This window comes from Aythya ferina (assembly GCF_964211825.1).
Source record: "Aythya ferina genome assembly, chromosome: 9".
Taxonomy (NCBI): Eukaryota; Metazoa; Chordata; class Aves; order Anseriformes; family Anatidae; genus Aythya; species Aythya ferina.
Window position 1 is genome coordinate 9,213,596 of NC_140305.1, and position 17,499 is coordinate 9,231,094.

Below are 17,499 nucleotides of genomic sequence, written 5' to 3' on the forward strand. Positions count from 1 at the left end.
TATTTTACGTGATTAAATTAGAGTTTGGAAGCAGAGATATTTTATTTTTTTTTTCTTTTTCCCCATAGCAATAATGAGATTGTCAGCAGAGTACAAGCAAATGAGTGTATCTCTTACTAATTTTTAATGAGTGTAGCACAGGGTTTTAAATTTGACATCAGGTCTAAATTGGGAAAAATACAATACAAGGTAAAAATTAACATTAGGAATGATGAATAAATATTTTGCTTACAGCCAAGACTTAATGTCAACAAACTTAAACCAGGAACACTGTGAGTAATGTCTGTTTATTTGTTTAACTCTTGATCTATAAAGGAATCCTAGTTTTAAAGCAAACAAACAAAAACATCACTGTTGTGAAAGATTTTCTTCCTAGCCCAGATAATTTTGCAGATCTGAGGCCAGACATGGTTGGGCTCAGTCACCAGTGGGTCACTCAGACCAGTGGGACAGGGTCTCTCATAAAGGGCAGGAACTGGTAGGTAGGGAAGCACCAGTAATGATGACTTGTTAACTCAGCTCATTAACAGCCAGGTTACTGAGCAAAATGCAATTGTGACAGCTGTCAGGAAGTGTTGGCAATCTCATATTTACATTTAAATGCTTTGTTGTTTGTTCAGGTAAGATGCCATGTTCTGCCATTGCCCCCTTCTTCCTGTTTGCTCCCCAGTCTCTTTTTGAGAGTGTTCTCAGTGTCGTTGAAGCTATTGAATAGGTAACAATCCTTCTCAGCTCTCCTATTCTCCCACATTTGAGCCCCAGAAGCAATAAACCAGTTTTATTTGGCTGTTAGTAAGAGACCGTATGACCAGAGCTGCCATGCTGGGCCATGGGGCCTAACTCAACATATGAGATGTGCAGCCTTACCCCGTCAGAAAGGTGACAGATCAGCACCTGTACCATGGCTTGCATCAAACGGAGAATGAAAAGTTAACGTAGGGTGGCTGGCATGAGTGTGTAATGCTCTCTTCGGATTATTAGATCATGAAATTGGTGCTGCTTTACAACCAGCTGAACTAGGGTCTTTCTTTGTGACCAATTTCTTCCATAGTCGGAGATGCAAAAACGTGGTCTTCTGGAACACTGCGTTAGCTCTGCATGGCATGGACTTCATGCTTGCTGAACTTAAATGGCAGCACTTTAGACAACCTCAAATATTCAGAGGAAGTAAGGACGTTAGCACGCCATCCAAACTGCAGCAGTTTCGGTTTTGGAAGCAAATGCCATCACCTGAAGACACCGTAGGCAAATTCTCTAACTCTTCAAAGTGTTTATTTCTTTTTCCTCACATTTTCTCCTTCAAACCAACAAATTTTCTGCTAAGTTCCATTTTACAGGACATGCATTCTATAAGCAGCATGGTAGAGATGGAAATTGGTAGCCTTTTGTGAGGGTTATAGCCCATGTTAATTCATGATGCTTTTCTGTCAGCTTTGTACAGACTTTAAGCAAGATGTGAATCCCTGTAGGGATATGAATATAGCAATTTTAATGCGTGGAGGGGGAAGAACATTAAATATCTAACATAACCTTTGAAGCCTAACTAAAAATGCAATTTGGCAAATTTTTACAAGTACTGAAGAGAAAAATGACACCATTTCTATCTATCCTGAGTGGCCTATAGGGCCACTCTAGCCCCCATAAGACTGCATAACAAAACTTGCACAAAATCTGCTTTTCGTGCCCTTTGTCTTCTTTATAAGTTTTTCAATTCTCATACCTTCTCCCACGAACTTTTAAATGAACAACTAGCCTTTCTTCTTCACCCTCAGTATTCTCCATATGAATCAATATGCTCCTACCATTCTCTAATTTCTGTACATTTTCTTTCTGAAGTTCTAAAACAAAGTCTTAGATTCTAAATTAAGGTAAATTGGCATACAACTTGTGAGTTTGTAACAAACATCTGACATTGTAAACTAATGCTTAAATACCCTCTATTTATTCATCAGAGAGCCATCACAGATTCCCATTACCAATTCACAACCTTCAAAATGTAGAAAAAAAATAAATGTAGAAAAAAAAATAAATAATTAAAACAGAACACCTCTTCAGGAAGCTAATATTCTAACACACAAATACAGTCAAAGCTTGGAATCACTATAGGACTACTAATATCCTTGTAGCTGCTGGCTTTCCAATTATTCAATTGCCGGTTTATACTAGACTGAACATGAAAAATGATTTGGCTAAAGATTTTCTAGTCACTATAAACCTTCCTCCTCAAGATAAATTTGAACCATATACTTTCTATTATGTTCTTTATTTTTTGATTGATAATATTTTTTAATTTCCCACCTTTTCCTCCATGTCTGCTTTCTCTTGATTATTATAATCAGATAATCTTATACATTTTATATTTTGTTTACATTCTTCTAACTTCTTGATGGTAGCCACTTTAGATTTTATTGTTTGATCTGAGCTGCAGAAGGCTCTTGCATGTAGACTGATCACTTAGCAAGACCTGATATTTGCAGAAGGTAATCCTTTCAGTAGGAACCTAGATGAAGATTGCCATCCAGACATACAGAGCTTGAGTCACGCTGGAAAATCAGAAGAACCTAGGTGCAGTGAATCAGAGAACTTATGCTGTTGAGTTTTTGTTTGTTTGTTACTTTCGTTTTGTATTTTTTTCACCCTCCAGATCCTAGGAATAATATGAAGAAAAAGATCCAGACAACATATCTGCATCACAGGAAATTGAAGTAGTTGGATACTCTTTTCCAGCAATACATCACGTTGCGCAGTTGCATCATTCATGGCTTTTACTGTTCTAAACGTATTGGTTTCCTGTGCACTAAATGCACTCTTGTACGTAGGAGGGAAACTATGGGATTTCTGTGGTTCTGAACAGTGACCATATCACAAAACTGAAGAAAAAATGGATTGGAAACAAGTTGTTGCTGAAATACAATGATTTCCAAAGATGATAAATAATGGAAAAAATTACATCAGAGAGATTCAGTGCTGAAATACATCCACATAACTATCCACATGAATCTGAGAGCTTCAACTTTAACAAAAAATCATCTGAAACCAAACAAATGAATTGCAGTTGAGTCTTTATGAAAAATGATTTTGAGAGGCCCAGAGTGACTTCAGAGAGGAATCACATATACAGGACAGAGATAGCAGATTTATCATTCCAGGAGGTGAGATGAATTCTTAAAAATATAACCATATCCATCTGGCTTGCTGAACTAAAGGAAGTAAAACCACTGAAGAGTTCAAATCCTAGAACAATTCCAAATGCAGCACTATCCCTTCAGCATAGATTTAGGTAAAACAATATTTTTCTTACTCACAGGAAACTGTAAGACATCCAAGGACAAATAAGCAACCATTTTTGTCAGAGAAAAAAAAAAAAAAAAAAAAAAGACCTTCCCATCTGAAATGTTCACAGTGTTGCTTGATAACCGAAATGGTAGCTAAAGCCATATTCTTCATATGTCTTGTTTCTCCATAAAGGGTTGGAATTTCCATTCAAATGTTGTAATCATTCTCAATTTCCCAAAATGGTAAGTTTTAGCATAGAACTTGAGCAAGAAACCTTTTCCTACACATGAAGCAGTTCAGGGCAAAACATCTGAAAGGAGGCAGAAAGGATTCCACTAGGTGCATTTTCTGAGCAAAACCTGCCTGCCTGACCAACACTAACGTCAGGTTAAGTGGTCACTACCAACAGATGCCAGTAACCTGGAGAAACAGTTCATTGAAACACAATGCATCCGACCAGTCCCATTCTCTATCACTCTCTTCACTGCTAGAAAATGTTTATTAGCTGCTGCATAAACGAGGTTAAAGGACTTATTATTCCCTTTTCATCCACTCACTTTCTGGCTACACAACACAGGATTTTGGATTAAGTGTATTTATTTTTTCCATAGAATATCATTAGTGGAAATGCTCTGGTTTGGAAAATAATGTTTTGCTACAGTTTCAGGGAGCGTGTTAGTCTTCCGAGTAATTGAGAATTTCCTATTCTGAGGACTGCAGGTTTCAGGCAAAGCTTGTGCTAGGCAATGAATTCAAAATGAATGTATTAGCCCATTAAGTACCTCAAATACTACAATAAATAGACTAACAAAATAAAAAGGAAAAGAAACAGAGCTTCTTCTCAGAGAGCTGCATTTTCTTACTATCTCATCAGAGTCTTGCCACAGAAACTGCAAATTTCCCAGTGAAATTTCTTATCACCAATAATCAGTAGACAAGTATTACTTAGCTGTAGCCTAACACAATTCACATTTTTATATCATCTATCACTGGCAATGAGAAAGCAGCTTCTATGTTTTAGTAGCTTAACAGTTAGGAAAGGGCCACAACTTAGTTTTGATAATATGAAAAAGTATTGTCATACAAACATTATTCTTCTTCAAAAGCTCTTAGACTTTGATAGTTACAGATTCATAGATTAAGCAAAAGATGTGATTAAATTACCAAAAACACTAAGCAGTATGAAATTACTTCAGATGTCCATGAATCAATAAAGAGCATTCTGTGCCTTGACTAGGTTAAAATTGCCTGTTAATCAATAGCAATGATTGATTTTCCTAAAATGTTTTTTAATAAGTACATTGTTATTTTTGCCTACTGTCATTGGAGGTTTGAGATGCCAATAATGCTCCTGATAACCATGCTCTGAATGCAATTCCACTCTGAAAGAGAAAGCAAGGCTCACAGCTCCTGTTCGAGAAGGCCACCAGCTCCTTCCTGTCACAGCGGCTCTTCCCACATGAGCCCCTAAAGCATCCACAGGACGCCTTTGGGCAGCAGCTGCAAAAATGCACTGAATCATCACCTCTACCACACTCTAGGAAGGCCGCGTAGAAAAGGAAGTTAGTGCACAGTTGCAACAGAACAAATTCTGCTCTGACCAAGGTAAGAGGCTGTTTTCCATTCCGGTTTTGAGACATTACGGTGCTTGGGAGGCAACGTGTGGTGGGGATGCTAGGTGTAGAGACAAGAGTTTGACCACACACAAATTACTTTGGTTTCATCTGGACTCACTGGTAAGCAAGTCAAAAAGCACCTCTCCCAAGGTTGTCATTTGGTTTAAATAAATAGCATCACATCCCGTTGGGCCAAGCAAAGGGAGCAATTGAGGATCTAGAACATTCAGCACAAGCTTTCTATTTGTCAGCTGTTCCTGCCTTTAAGTAAACCAATTAGTTTTATCTTTTTATGGTTTTACTGCACATCAATTACATCGAGTGTTTGATTTTTTTTTAAATAAGTGCAAGATCAGCATCAAACTAGATACTAAAATCATTAAAACAAAAAACATTTAGATAAAATTGAGTTAAGAATGAAAAAGAGCATTTACATTATCATTTTAGTTTGGCCTAGGTGCACTTTTCAAGCAAAACTGTCGTCCCAGCCTGCCATGCCTTGTTCATGCTGCGGAGCAATTGCAGAGTACGTGAACTGGATTCTTGACAAATGGCATTAAAACAGAGGACGTGGTCCTCTGATGGGTGACCACACCTTGTGCACTCCAGTTCTTAATGGTTGTTCAGTCCATAGGACTGGGGCAGTGTAAAACTGAAAATTAAACTATTCATGGACTATGTATCGTGAACAAGTGGACAGAGGTTTCTCAGCAGCACAACTTTGTTTGTTAGACCTCCTCCTATTGCACAGCATTCCTTACTACTGTATGCAAAACTCAAATGTGTTTTACTGGTATGTAATTGATTTCACATGTCTCTCTGAAAATCAGCACCAATCTGGTAAGTGTTGTGCGTTTTTCTTGAAATCAAATAATTTAAAAACCTGAAAGTAGACAACTAGGAAGTGTAGGCATTTTTGCTATTCTAGGATCATTGTTGGAACTGTCCATAGACCTCTTTCCCCCATTTTCCTTGCCTGAGGAATTATTTCTGGGGGCGTCATGCAGAAAGTCCTACTTCTTGGATGTTGAGTTTGCACTTACATTTTTCTCCTTACATGCACAATAATAGTTGTGCGTGTTTTTGACCCTTGCTGTACAAGGTGCTGTCAAATATTGGTCTGATTTGTTTAATTGTTTCTGCATCTTTGCTCTGGCACAGGGATTTAGCAATCACATGGTGACAAGCACTTCTGCATTCTGTATAACTTAAATACCTTCCTAGCACCTGGACAGTTTAAATGTGTACATATGAAGTTCACATTCTGCAAACCTTCAAGTGATTAAAACTTTATTTCCAAATGTTTGCAGGAGTTAAATAAAGTCAACCTGAATTAAATTTTCAGTCCAAATGAATAATGGTAAAAGAATTTTTCTAGTGCTTATCCAGCTTTGCCCATTTTGCCTTAGTGAACCTCAGCAGGTTAGCATGTAGGCAAGGACTCTGCTATCAATTTATTGTATATATTTTATGTCCTACATAAACATAAAGGGATTTGGTGTGCATTTGCAGAAGAAATTAATCTCTTGGGAAAAAAAAAAAAGAAAAAAGAAAAAAAAAAGTTAAATTAATTATGAAAAGGCATTATTTAAAAAAAAAAAAAAAAAAAAAAAAGCCAAGCTTGCAATAACTTGACCAGTACCATAGCCTTTGTTATAGCCTTTGTTTAAGAAATTATATGCAAGTCACTGTTTTGTTCCTATCTGTATCTGGTCATACAAATTACTCTTTGACAGAGAGCTGATATCTCACCAAAAACCATTATAAAAACATAATTACTACTTCTGCATCATTAATCTGAAAGCAATATGTTTCTGCATAAATGGAAGTGAGTTAGGAAGATCTGCCAGTCCACGGTATCTCAGATGTACAATAAAACTGTTAATTAACAGAACTGAGACCTTTGCGAGGCCTACATAGTGTTGTAATCTCCATAAAAAATAAAAAGCAAGAACTGGGGACAGGTTGTAATTCTGGACATGCTACCACTTCTCTGGGAATTCTTTGAGCACGAGGTATCCTACAGCGTTTTCCTGAGATAGCTGTAGCTATCAGTTTCCTGCTCTTTTCTCTTCTCACTCAGGTTCACCTGAAATGGGAAGCAGGGCAAGAACTCCTTGCCCCATTTGTTGTCACTCAGATGCTCAGTTTTCAAGCAATATACTCATGACTGAGTAGTTTCCAAGGAAGACTAAATGCATACTTTTTCCCCATTCTTTTTTTTTTTTTTCCTTTTTAAAAACATTTCTATTATCCAGTATCTCCACAGTATTTATTGAGCAAGTTATGTATAAATGTGGGTTTGTGATTAGACTTGAATGTGCCCCAAATGCTGACTTGTAAATACAGCATCCTTTGATGGCATTGCACGGTTCTGTGTTTTTCAGATTAACAAACACCCTAAAAAGGCATCTGATGAAGTAGCGCAGGTTAACAAATCAACTATCCAAAATGACAAATCAGACAGGAATGAGAGGAAAATTTAGGAAAACTGAAGCCAAGGAAAAACAGAGGTGAAAGTTCTGCAACATTTTCCAGATCAAAGACATCTTTATATGTGAAAGAGCTGTAAAATTTGACCCTGAAGAGAGTAATAGTACACTAAGTTTAGAAAATAGCTGAGAAGATGTAATATCGAATGTTGCCAGAGTCTTCAAAACATTTGTTCTGTGGAAAAGGTGCTGTGCTGCTTTCTCTGCTAAATTGTCTATAAACACATCAGCTGTATTGCTTGTAGATCCTTGGGGATGATAATCTTGGGCACAAGTTAGAAGGAAAACTATCCAAAGATGCTCAGATCTCATGCACCCATTGTTACCAGGTATATGAGAGCTCTAATCAAGCAATAGGGGAATTCCTACTGAAGAAACTTGAGCTGATCTCAGAGTTAAGGGGAGTTGGGGCAGGGAAGCGATGCTGATTCCACACAGCAGAGCGCACACTGCTTCATCTCGTGTGTACCAGGAAGGGGAAATTGGTTTGAATTTGCTGGGCAATCACACAAGAAACTCAAGTGAGACTCACTAGATTATGCAAAAAATAGTGACAGCATTCATGTTAGAAATTCTGTTTTGCAAAACTAAGCATTGCTCATTTAAGGCTTCTGAGGAAAAACTGGTTGTTTGATTTTAATGAGAACTATATTTAACTTTTAGACTTTAAATTCTCACAGCACCTCAGAGTAGGACAAGCAGGACAGAAAACTGAATGGTACAGTCCCCCCAAAAGTGATAATCCTGTTTTTGCCCTCCAGTTACTAATATATAAACTATATTTTATCCCAGATTATTAATTACTGTCCTTACAAAGGGCTCTATTGTAACAAAACCATTTAATCTGTAGCAATAATTTATTACAGCACTATGAGTAGTTAAAAAAGAAAGAGCTCATTTCAGACAGAAAGAATCAACTACCACTGGTTTTCTTGAGTTTTGCCTTAAAACCTAGTGTCCAAAGGCTTGGAGTAAAACTTTCGGTGAGTCCAACTGGGCCAAGAAATCAGATCCCTAATCCAGTTTGAATTAAGTCACGTATATGAAATACAGAATAATAAAGTTTAAAACTTGGTTCTCAAGACCACTTTTATTTTTTATTGAACTCATTCCATATATTAACGGCAATACTTGGAGCTCTCACTGGACAAATTGGTGACTTGGCCTCCTGTAAGAAGTTTTGCCATGAATCATTTGTAACCAGGTACTTTGGGGTGCAAAGACACAGACCGAAAAGCTGTGCTCATCAGTTCAAGCGCAGAGTGAGCAGGGGATCTCAGTGTTCTCAGCTACAGTCCTAATTAAAATATGTTCAGGAAATGAGCTCAGGCACTGGCCAGCTGGTCAGCCATTTGCTTGACCACTTGCTTGCTCCCTGGCCCCTTGCTGGCTGGTGCCAAGTCACAGTTCCCCAAGCTGCGAGGGCACAGTCCCAGAACTACCTTGTGCCAGGGATTGTTCCCAATAGCCAGTAGGGACAACAGCTACAGGTAGAGCAGAGGAGATGTAGTGTCAGCTGCACTGTGGAAGGAATATGGGTATTTCAGATGTAATCAAGGGATTTTGATTTTATTTTAATTTTTTAATCCAGAGAAATCTTGGCTACTTGCTATTCTGTAACAAAAGATAATATTATATACAGCTGTTTTCTGGCTTACACCATATTAAGAGGTTTTTCTTTTTCTGTGTTTAATCTGATCTGATACTTCCTCTGAGTTTAAGCCTTTACTAATTTGCTCAATGTTCACTATGCTTACTGCAGCTAACGAATTGCTTTGCTCTATTTTCCTTTTATCTGTTGCTTGCAGTGCTTTTGTTCCTTGTTCAACTGCTTGGGCTGTACATGGTATGTTCCTTTAAAGATATTCAAATCACCAAATATGAATGTTTTTCAAAGCTATTTACTGTATATGTAACAAGTTAATTATTTCAAGACACAAAAATTCACAATTTTGGCAGAAGAAAGGAAGATTTAGAAAAATAATATATGAAATGTAGATGTACATTACTGAGAGGAAGAAGCGTAGGCATGTCAGCACATGGGCTGCTAAAAAAGGGGTTGATAGTATTGGGATGCATTTAGAAAAGAATGTCATACTCAAGTTGATTACTTTTTCTCCTTTGAACAATCTTTACATTAAAGTCAAAATATTGCCTACATTATAAGTCACAGATCAATCAGAAGAAAGAAAAAAAAAGAGATAAGAGATCAAATGAACAAAAACTATTTTGAAGGAAAAGGGGGAGACATGAATTGCCTTCACAAAATTCTAGCAAAATCAGTGAACAGTCTCAAAAACCAGTGATCACACTACAGTCAAGGTAAAAAGGCACATGCAGACTGGAGACACATTTCTATCAGCAAGGCCCACTAATACAATGCTAATGAGGAACTTTTGTACCTAATTGTTTAAAGTAAAATACATGTAAGCTATGCATTCAAAGATGGAGAAATCTTACAAGAAAATCCTCATCACATTCTTGCCCTTACAGCCTGCCTCCATAAACTCTTTAGGGATGCAGGAGAATCGGAACCACATTGTTTATTAATTATACTACGGTATTTTCTACAGAAAGATTTCAAAACATCTTGTCATTTAATTAAGTCTCACAGTAACTGTCTCTCCAGAAATGTATTAATAACTTTTACAGAAGATTTTTTAATAATAACAGGTTTCAGTGCCCTGAACACAGCACACTCACCATGGAACAGAAAAACTGTTCCCAAGGGGCAGAGGAGCAGGAGGGCAGGAGAGCCACCCCACACTGCTTCTTTGCAGCACTGGGAGGATGGTAGCCCTTTTCTTTTTTTTTTTTTTTTTTTTTTTTTTTTTTTTTTAAATGGAAAAAGCTACCAGAATGTCTAGAGAACTGAAAAATATGTTTTGCACAGACCAAGTAGAAAGTTCAATCTATTAATTTTGTCAAAACACATCAAGTAAATCTGGAATCAGTTAGATAGAATCAAGATAAGTAAATTACCAGGCCATTTAATTTAGCAGACAAAAATCATGAAAAAGTGCCAGAAGCTGACACTAGAAACAAGATGAATTTTGTTTTTATTGAATGAATTAGTTATTGGAGCAGATTACCAAGAAAGCTGAGGAATTCTTCAACAGACAACTTCTTTAACATGAGACCAGCTGCTATACAACCAAAAAGAAACAAACAACAAAAAACAGCCTACTGGAAGCTGTGTATAGAAACAGAAGGTAAAATATTTAGCAGTTAGCTCAGCTAAATGATCATAATGATTTTTCATGACCTTAAAGACCATGAATTGCTACAAAGCATGTGAATTTTGTGCAGATGCCTCCTTATCTTGAAAATGCTAAATTGCATGGTTCTTTGCTCAGCCCTTCCTTTTTCAGAAGTAGCATACTTCTGAAACGACATCTAAAGGAAGAGAAACTTCACATTAGGGGGAAGATTGAAATTCCTGCTCTCTGGATGATATTTTTGTTTGTTTCTAAAATCAGTCTTTTTAAGTACTTTTTCTTAATTACCTTTTCTTTTTTTCTTTGCTCTAAATAATTAAATAGAGATATTCCCTTGGTCATCTTATTAGTCACACTGCTTAGCTCTGAGACTCACCCAGAAGAGTATGAACTTCTCAGTCCTCATAGCAAATCATTACCTGCATGACCAGTGAACAGGACAGCTTTATAAATAAGTGATGGAAAAAGTGAGGGATTAGAGCTTTCAGTCAAGCCCATATGGTTTAGAGGAGAAAACTGTGATGAAAACTGTGGTATAAGAATGCCGGTTTATAACCACCAAAGGTCATGCACTCAAGAATTCTCACACTGGTAGGTGGATGGACAAGAACATGAATACTATGAGTAATGCTTTGTGTGTGCGTGTGTGTGAAGTTGGATCAAGCCTTTAGACAGTGCATGCAACAGGGGAAAAACAGAAAAGAGGAAGAAAAAAGAAAAAAAGGAAAAAGGAAAAAGAAAAAAGAAAAAAAGAAAGAGAGAGAGAGAGTTGCTCTTTACCTTACCATCAGCAAGTATTTTCAAGGTAAAGAGCTGCATTTGGTAGTCTCCACAGACCCCTGGGAAGTCAAAGCTATAATCCTCCTTAGCTAATGACTCTCCTGGGTACCCAGAGAGGTAGGCAATGGCACCATGAGCACAGAAAGTGAGAAGTTAGAATAATGGGACAAAATAAAAACTGAAAAAAATAAGTGAAATATAGGTAAACACGGATCATGCTACATTTTGTTTTGCCACAGTTTCTCTGATTAAAAAGGTAAGAATAATATAAGGATTACCTAATAAAAGTTAGATTAAAGCTTCTGCTATTTTTTGCCCTCCAAATCTGCTATTCTAAAGGAGGTGAAGTGCTGATAATTAAAGAGTCATCTTATCCAGGGCTATGATGAAAAGCTATATACAGATTTCAATTTCACATTATCTTTTTCATGTGGCAGTATCAGACTTCCATGCTGCGGGGGTGTCATGAATGCATATTAATAATTCAGTCATTTTTTATTCTCTGTGTTTTAATTTTGGTTAATATGATAATCCAGAAGTCAATTTTCTTTCAAATAAAATACAGGTGTTACAAATCTAAGATGATTGCAAAGAAATATCCTAAACCAAGCTACGTACAATCATTCAAATGCTTTTTCCATTTCCTATTTCTGAACTAATCTATCTAGAAATTATCTTGAGAAGACGGAATAATTACAGTTCCAATTTCTTTGTATTCCTGTCAAATACACAGTATACAGGTGATACTGCCCAGGAAATTAACTGTGGAAGTCTTTGCAGGTTCTAACTAATGAAACTATTCCCCTTGAGCCCTTGTGAACTTTGTTTTACAGCACAAAACCCAGTCTTCAAAGCAAGCAATTTTGTGGTTTTTCTTTCTTCAAGAAACGGTCAGAAACTTTTCAGTGTGTGGCAGCAGCAACAAAAGCAATTGATTGTTTTATCAAACAACTGGGCACAGCACAATAAATGGGTAAGGGGGTTCTCTCAGAGATGTACAGATGCACAAGTTTTTGGTAATGCATGAGCACATCATCAGAAGTACGAGTGACCTGGGCGCTTGTCACGATATATTAGCGATATCCTGAGGTACCAGGTTTATAAGGAGTAGGTGACTAAGGGTGGCCGGTGAGCTCTAAGGACCTCTCCCTGTTTGGACTTAAACCACTCTCAGAAACGAGCCAATGGATATTTGCTTACTGGGTATTTCCTTCAACTTCATTCTACACTGGAGAGAGATGCTCTTGTTTAGAGTTCAGCTCTCATACGGAGAGAACTCAGACCAGCCTCATTCCCCTTCGCTGAAGGCTTACCACCACAGGTAGCCTGATGTAAGAGAGCTTTGAGGAAAATATCTTCATAACCTGTCTTTTACTGCAGGAAGAGCTGGAGGATATCTCAACAAGGTCTACATAAGGAGGAGCCAGAAGGCATAGATGGTCAGTTCCTGATACTCCACAGTCACCACATTTCTTTTGGTCTTACCTGGATGAAACACAGCGGGAAAATGGAAAGCTTCGTGTGACTACTTGAGAAGACATTAGTAAGAGATGCAGTAATGAGATTTGAGAATAATGAAACTTATTGTCAAGGTGCATAACATATCCTGACAGCTTTCGTACACAGTGCTTTTATGTTTATAAAATGGCCATTTCCCCTTGGCCTGTGTGACTGTCTCAGGTGACTTTTTGCACCAAATGATATGGGGATTCAAATCAAGAGGAAATGTTCAAATGATAAAGAGGGGGGGAAGGGGAAAGAATAGTATAGTAGTAGAAGGGAGTATTGGTTGAGAGTCAGCTGAATATGAGCCAGCAGTGCGCTCAGGTGGCCAAGAAGGCCAACGGCATCCTGGCTTGTATCAGGAACAGTGTGACCAGCAGGGCTAGGGAGGTGATCGTCCCCCTGTACTCGGCTCTGGTGAGGCCGCACCTCGAGTACTGTGTTCAGTTTTGGGCCCCTTGCTACAAGAAGGACATCGAGGTGCTTGAGTGAGTCCAGAGAAGGGCGACGAAGCTGGTGAGGGGCCTGGAGAACAAGTCCTACGAGGAGCAGCTGAGGGAGCTGGGCTTGTTCAGCCTGGAGAAAAGGAGGCTCAGGGGCGACCTTATCGCTCTCTATAGGTACCTTAAAGGAGGCTGTAGCGAGGTGGGGGTTGGTCTGTTCTCCCATGTGCCTGGTGACAGGACGAGGGGGAATGGGCTTAAGTTGAGCCAGGGGAGTTTTAGGTTGGATGTTAGGAAGAACTTCTTTACTGAAAGGGTTGTGAGGCATTGGAACAGGCTGCCCAGGGAAGTGGTGGAGTCACCATCCCTGGAGGTCTTTAAAAGACGTTTAGATGTAGAGCTTAGGGATATGGGTTAGTGGAGGACTGGTTAGTGTTAGGTCAGAGGTTGGACTAGGTGATCTTGGAGGTCTCTTCCAACCTAGATGATTTTGTGATTCTACTCTGGAGAACAATTTAAAAGAAAATAAAGGCAGATCAGAATAAATCAAAACTTTAACAGAAGATTTTAAGATTTCCCTTATATTCCCCAGCCTTGTTTTTCACTTAAAAGGATATTTATCTTAAATAAATGGGGAAAAAGAAAAATGTTTAAAAGATTGCTACAAAATACAACAGCAATGTTCTGCAGCAAGCAAAATGACTATAACACCAGTCTTTGCGATAGTGCTGGGACTTTCTTCTCTGATCTTTGTATTACATCCTTAGGCGATGTTTTCTGCATTTGGCACAGGAAGATCAGAGTATTCTTCCTTCAGTGACAAAGTTGGGAATTTAGTTTCTTACTCCCTCAGCCTTTCCAGACAAGACAGCACTACATTTAATATGATCAATTCAGGAGCATCTCCGAGGTTCCATTAGCTTCAAAGGTTGCAAAACAAAGCACATAATCTGCCTACGTAATCTGTGGGCACCGACCATTCACTGGATGCTATGAAGAGGTAATAACTCTCTGGTACTGCAACTTTATGGCTTCTTTTTCACTAGGACAGAGTGTACTATTCCCCTATTTTTAGGTAAAGCCAAACCTTACATCCACTTTGAGAAATGAGCAATTTTACAAAGACAAGCTTAAAGTAAATTCATGATAAGAAAAGAGCATTACCAAGCCCTGAAAGCGAATGTCATTCTCACCTAAATGTATTTTATCAGCCTAGGCCACAGCATAGTTGATCTTTACACAAGCACACTGCAGAAGTTAAGAATCTCTAAAAATGACACTTCCTATGTGCAGAAGGAGTCCAAGATGTTATCCCTACCTAATTCCCTGGGAAATGGGGAGAAGGCAAATCCAGAGCCCCATCCCACGTGTCTGCACCCTGGCTTACCACGAGGATAAGCACATGCTGGGGTCTCAGCCTGTGCTACAGCCCTGCTCCCAGGAGCCAAGAGCAGCCTGCCTCCATGGAGCAAAACTTAGCCCAGGTCTGCAGAGGGAGTTGCCACCTTCTAGACCCCTCCAGACTAGCTAAAACCACCAGTGGAGCCTGTTAGGCAGCATTACAGCAGTGCCTGTAATGGCACAAGTGTTTCCATTAATATTTTTATGTTTTATAATTAGATTTATGTATGTTTTCCTGACTGCTCATTTTAAAGTTTTCTTTCAGAACACTTCACATCTAAGCTGCTAACAATCTCTTACACCACAGCCCAGTGGAAACACGCTCAAGCCCATGACTGGGCTGATCCAGAGACACTCTGGTCATATAGGCAAACTCCCTGGAAATCCGTGGGGAGCTCTGTGTACAACAGGGAGAAGGAACCACACTTGAGACACACACAAGACAAAATCTGCTGTTTTACCAACTGGTAGGCTGTTGACTGATGGTACAGGATTTCTCATTGCCTGTAACAACATCCTACAGACTCAAAGATTTACTTTCCTGAATTTCCTTTTTAATTTTGTGTTCTTCATTCTAACTACACTGACTCTATTAAAACTACAATAAAGGCAATCACTCCTGTAGTGGTTATTAGAAATCATTATTTGCATTCAAGCCTCTTAAGGGTCTCTAGATTCTGCTTTGTGCTATGAAACCACAGCTGCAGGGAAGAGGTAGATGTCTTGAAAAATAAAAGTATTGAGAGACTTTTCCCTTTTCACCATAACTAATGCAAGGAAGACAGAAAGATGGAAAGATGCCTGAAAGAGAAAGATCTTCTTGATATCAAAGACACAGAAATGGCTAATAGATATTTTGATTTCCGATAGAGATTTAACGTTGATACTTTGCTCCATATGAATCTAGATATTCACACAAACGTCAGCCCTCCATGAGCACCAGGATCCATTACTTAGTGAGCAGCAGAGAGGAAGCAGGAGCCTAATCTGTTTGTCAAACAAAATAATTTCCATGTTTAATTTTTTCATGGTTTATAAGAATCATAGCCATTTCAAGCAATGTGATAAACCTGCAGGAGTGTAAATCTGATTCCAAAGAGTAAAATCCAATAGGCTGCAAGTATCAAGCTTAGGAAAAAATATTTGGATAGAAATACATATCTTCGTTTCTTTATATTAGTAGCAACATTCTTATAACTGAGAATACTGAACAGTTTCAATCATAAAACACCATTTTTTACTAGATGATCTTTAAGGTCCCTTCCAACCCAAGCCATTCTATGATTTGCTTGTAATTCCCAAAACACCAACTAAACTTCTTGGCTTCAAGTTTTGCTGGGATTCTACTTCATAGGAAGTTCCAACAAAAACTCTTTAGCCTTTAAAGAAATAAATCCAAACATGATTCTATTTTTTTCTTCATTTTAAAACTTTCTCATATCTGTACTGTTCAGCCTCTGAACAGTTCTGTCTTGGAGCATTTGAAAAGGGTCTGAGATGCACTTTTATTCATCTCCAATGAAATTTACTCAAGTCCATTTGAGAAACAGCCTGTGTAAAATTTCACTTTGCATGTGGGTGTTTTATACTTGTCATTAAAGCATGTAAGTGAGCTCTGAAGATTAAGCTCTGTGTACTTTGAGCAAGCTCTATCACAGCTTTTCAGGGGCTGACAAGGATTCCGCTTGCTTTGCCTGTAAGAGGAGTGCTGTGCTCGGCACGCAGCACAGAGAGCAAGGCCCCGTGACCCCTGTGCTCTCCAGTCCACCCCTCCACTGCGGGCACAGAGGAGGAAGAGATGGAAAACCCCAAGGGGAGTGCTGGGGAGCTGGCTGGCAGCAGGGGCTGCGGGGTGGTTGTGGTGCCCAGAGAGCCCTGAGAGCAGTGATTGCTAATGGTTTGCTGGCAGAGTAGAGAAAAGAAAGATATATTGAGATACCTTGTAATTAAAGCTATACTGTAATGTGTAGGAAACAAAATGAAACCCAGGCTAACCTAATTCCAGCATGTTCAAGCTTATTAGTGTTTGACTTGGAAACTGTAGGAATGTGATGGGCACATGTGGGAGCTTTTCAGGGAGCAAAAGGAACAAAAAAGGGCAGAATAGGAAGGAAGAAAGATATGATTGTTATTTATTAATCCTTAGAGTGGCTTGAAAGTTGCTAAGCACTGTAAAAACTCAGAATAAGTGACAATTCCTGTATACGTATTTAAACTCTAAAAACATATCACGAGCCAAGAAGTAAGAGGCACAGCGCTTAGCTCTGGCTGTGTCAGTGGCAAAGGAGTACTTTGATTTGCTTTATGGGCAATAAATAACAAAAACCCTAGAAGACACAGTAGGACTGACAAGACTGAGCAATCCTCACCAGACAGCGCACACGGCTAATGAAACACGTTGGCTCATTGCCTCCCGAGCTCCTCCACTTTACAGTGCTCTCCTGCACCTGAGCTTTCTTGGTTGAAAAAGGCAAAGGATGAAGTTATAAATCATAGGAAAAATATAATGAGTTTGGCACATCCTACATATTAATTCATGCAAAGCTCTTACAGAACTACTTAAGTGCCTAAAGAAATGAGCAAGCGGCATCTGCAAATTAATATTTCTTTTGCTGCAGAACATAACTTACATTGCCTTTCCAAAGGCAATGAGTCAGGAAGGGGCATGAGGCATGAAGGACGCGAATAATTTGGTCTCCTGCTACTCTCAGACGCAAAGGCATCTCCGAGCACAGGTCACCATTACCAACAATAGCAAGTAGAAAGCACA

General features: G+C 38.7%; 1 long non-coding RNA gene across 1 annotated transcript in view; it reads right to left on the reverse strand.

Annotated features, from left to right (window-relative positions):
* Nucleotides 1–271: 271 nt before the first annotated feature.
* Nucleotides 272–17,499, reverse strand: part of LOC311441087 — a 45,086-nt gene continuing 27,858 nt past the window's right edge. Inside the window, exon 4 of the long non-coding RNA XR_014695792.1 lies at nt 272–1,463. This is a non-coding gene — a long non-coding RNA (uncharacterized lncRNA). The remainder of the gene's footprint in view (nt 1,464–17,499) is intronic.